Below are 4,585 nucleotides of genomic sequence, written 5' to 3'. Positions count from 1 at the left end.
CTCCATCTGCATATTAAAGATAGGAAACGACTTTACATTCCTTATACTTGTCTGACTAGAAGGCAAAAAAAGGACCTTAATGAGGGTGATGCTTGCTTCTTGAGTTAAAACAAAGAATACGCTCATGCAAAATATTCCTAAAATTATATTAGAATCTGGGTTGTCATATTTCATTGCAGAAGTACATTTTGTCTCAGCTAGTTACACGAAAGAGAAATATGTTGCAATATTTAGTATCTTCGGGCTTGGAGAGGTGAGGTCAAGAATGAGACTCCATCTGCACTATACATCTAAAGCAACACCATATCACTTTAAACAATCATGTCTTCCCCCAAAGAATTCTGGGAGCTGTGGTTTGTTAAAAGTGCTAAGAGTTGTTAGGTGACCCCCATTTCCCCCACAGATTCTGTAGGAAGCCTTCAGGAATGCAGATGGTTCTCCACAGTCCATGGGCCAGACCAAATACTGGTATAATGTAAGATGCCAACACTTTGTTTACACACACACACACACACACACACACACACACACACACACACATATATATATGTGTGTGTGTGTGTGTGTGTGTGTGTGTGTATATATGTATATATGTATATGTGTGTGTGTGGTGATACACTCTGGGTTGTATTTTTAGAGGATAGCCTATTATGACTGAGTACTATAGCTTTTCTGCAGATAGTATCAACTCATGGAGAGTGACGATGATGGGGAGTGAAGCTAGTACACTTCTTTCCACTCATGTGTTTAATTTACTTGAAAGTATGATTCCTGTATTGGGCTAGTATCATTGGGAATATCTAAATAAGCTCTGCTGGAACATATCTTTGTCCAATTTAGTCCAGCATCCTCATTCCAGCAGTGGCCAGCCAGATGTCCCCGAGAATTTTGTGCACAGGGCAAGAAAGCAATAGTACTCTCCTGTTGCTTGCTCCTAGCAACACTCAGAGGTATTCTACTGTGCCTGTGGATGTGGAAGTTCTGTTTAGCTATCCTGGCTAGTAGCCACTGACAGACCTATGCCTTTTTCAGGATTAGAGAAATTCAAGGTGGATAAGGGTTATCAATGGCTACAAAACATGGTAGCTAAGCTAACTCGAACCTCGTAGATAAATAGTGACACTGCCAACATAAAGATGCTAGCTTTATTCATACTTTCCTTTTGTTTCATCAACTTCTTATATTTTTGGATTAACCACAGCAAAATCATTCAATGCACTTTAAATTTATTCTGTGTAATATCCCCGTAAACTAACTGGAGGTAGTGGAAGGAAGACACAATATTGATACAGTTTGTCAGATATAAGTCTGATGTGCTAGCTGTTAACCAAACATAGGTATCTGTGTTTTTTTACCAACTCAGGACATTGGTCCATCAATGCCAGTACTGACTACAATGGGTTGGAATAGCTCTTCAACTTTGCCCAGAGGAGTCTTTCTCACCCCATTTGAAGATGCCAATGAATGAATCTGGGGCCTTCTGCCTGCAAATAATGTTCAGTGCTAAGCTACAGTCCTCCAACAATTGCAGCAGTAACATAAACACAGTTTATATGTGAGGGCTCAGAGGCCTTGCTGCAATATTATATAAATTCTCTTTTCACAATGTTCAAATTACTAGATGTCTTGCGCGAGCTGTTAAATGAGCAAATAAGAAATTGCAATGTGTGAAATGGCCCCAAGTTGTTAAGTATTGGTTACAGGTTTTCTTTCTATAGCAAGCCAAACGATAAACTGGGTGTCTCTGGTGACTATTTACTATTTATAACAAATGAGTGTGAAAGTTTCAACCTGCATCAAAAGGTGCTGTTATTTCTGAGAAGTCTTTACCTTCTCATCCCATAATACTGCCTTGATTTTATGTGGGCCTTTCTGCATTTACCATTTATAGGGGTATAGTTGCTGTCCTCCACCCTCCACCCTGATTTTTTGGCATGCTGCCACACAAATTTACCATTATTAACCTAGTATTATGGAATAATGGACTGCCTTAACAGCAATTAGTATCACTCTTAAAAACATCCGGTCAAGCAGTAACTACACCTGTCTCAATGGTAAATGAAGAAAGGCCCCATATTAGTGCTCACCATCCTAATGTCATGGACCCTCAACAGTTCTATCCAGCATTGCCAATAGTAAAAGATGATCGGAGTTATACAGAAGGCACTATGTTGGTTACTTGTGCTAGTGTAATAGCCAGCAATGAGGACATCAATGAACAAGTCTATTGAGGCCTTGCTAGAATAATTAAATGGACAAAGAGATGATAAATTAACCATTCTCAACTGTTTCAACATTAGTTTTTTTATTCAAATACACTTCACCTGCTAATGAAAGAGTAGGCTTTAAAAATTCAAATGGCTCCACTCTTCTGGCCTCTTGCCATCACTGCTGCTGTGCTACTGTATTTTGGAAAACGTTCTGAGCACAAGACCACCTGAATGCATCTGTATTCAGACCACTAGTATTTGATTGATTATACGAGCAGTTATGAGCATCCTTGTAATGCATGGTCCAATCGCATTGGGTGATGAAATGTACTGTATGAATGACTGACCCTAGTAATACTGCTTTCATCAACAAAACTAATACATATTCATGTAGTTAGCAAGCATCACGTTGATGTTGAGTTGATGCATAAGCCTTCAGTCTGAAATTATGAGCCACCTACCTAAGTAACAAACATCTTCTCTGGATTTATGAGGACAGTTTCGAAGTGAGCTATTTGCAACCCATCACCAGAAGTACTTGACTTTGTTAGATGCAGAATTCAAGAATGATTTGAAGACAATTATGTCAGAACATGTATATGCCTCCTGTTGTCTATGCTCCGATAACTTCTAGGTTGGAGCACTGCAATGCCTTTGAATGCAGCTTGGAAACTTCAGATGATGCAGAATTCAGCAGCCAGGTTGCTCACTGGGGAAAGCATGTAACACCTATCCTGACACTGACAATTATCGTATTTTTCGCTCTATAACATGCACCCGACCATAACACGCACGTAGTTATTAGAGGAGGAAAATCCGTAGGCATGCCACCCGTAGGCATTCCCTCCATAACACACACAGACATTTCCCCTTACTTTTTAGGAGGAAAAAAGTGAGTGTTATGGTGCAAAAAATACGGTAGTTTCCAGGCCAAATTCGAAGTGCTGGTTTTGACCTATGACGCCTTAAATGGCTCTGGGCCACAATACCTCAAGACTGCCTCTCTCCATATAAATTGACCTAAACCCTGCGGTCATCATCCGACTCCCTTCTTCATGTGCCCATCATGGAGTTCAGAGACTACTTAGTATACTCCAGTGGAATTTCATCACTTTAACGCCTTCAGCAATACACAGAGGCATTCAGCATTTCAGTGTCAATTAAACACTTATCCTTAACATTCTCTCTCTGCAGTCTTTTTGTACTCTTGTCTACTGGGTAGATTAGCACAGTGTTTCCCAACCTTGGGTCACCAGCTGTTTTTGGACTACAACTCCCATCATCCCTATCTAGCAACACCAGTGGTCAGGAATGATGGGAATTGTAGTCCTCAAAGAGCTGGAGACCCAAGGTTGGGAAACACTGGATTAGCAGACCTTGGAGCTATATAAAAAGCAGTGACAGGGGATTGGCTCTCTGGAATTACTTGATTTCCAGGGTAAGGATGCTTAATGATGGTTTGTCCCTCAGTTTGAAGTGAACTGACCTAATTTGCACTTCCTGGACAAATGGATCTGAAGGACATTATCTTTCAGGTCTCACATTTCTTTCAATTTTGCAGTACAATTCTCAGCTCAAAAGACATACAATAATGAGTACATTAACGAACATTAGGGGTAGGGTTGCCATATTTCAAGAGGTAAAAATCCGGACAGAAAAAGTTACTGAGCCCCTCCACCGCCGCTGAGCCTGAGTTGCCCATGCCAGTGCCAGAGTCCAGGTTGCCCATGCCAGAGCCAGAGCCTAGGACACCCATGCCAGAGCCCATGCCACCCATACCTGAGCCAGATCCAGAGCCCAGCTAGCCTGTGCCAGAGCCCAGCCTGAACCAAAATCCAGGACATTTGCTTTAAAATGTAAAATCCACCCCCCATGGGTATGTAGAACATGCAAAAGAGGACATATCTGGGAATTCCCAGGTGTATGGCAACCCTAATTAGAGGTAATATGCTCAATGTCTGCAATGTGCATGCAAAATGCATAATTTGTGAAAAACTGAATACCAAAATAATGCATTTTTCCATATGGTTTTCGTTTTTCTTTTTAAAATGCAGATTGATGCAGAAATGGACTTATGAATGAACAAGACTGACATTTCCACTCCTCTCTCACCATTGTTTAGTGCCTATTAATGCCTCATCTGTCCTGGTACTCGCATCCAGTATGACTAAGCCCTTATCTTGAGATGGGATTATCTCTAACAACCTGTATTTGCTACTGAATGGTGTCATGTTATAACAGTATTTGCAGAATATGAACAATTTGCATAATTTATTCTCCTTGTGGTAAACTTTCTAGAAAGCATCATTTTCATTCGCTTTAACTAAACGAAGACACGTGACTGTGGTATAACTAATGTACTAAACTGTAAAGAT

Source organism: Podarcis raffonei, chromosome 4 (genome assembly GCF_027172205.1).
Source record: "Podarcis raffonei isolate rPodRaf1 chromosome 4, rPodRaf1.pri, whole genome shotgun sequence".
Lineage (NCBI taxonomy): Eukaryota > Metazoa > Chordata > Lepidosauria > Squamata > Lacertidae > Podarcis > Podarcis raffonei.
Note: the sequence above shows the minus strand (reverse complement) of the source record.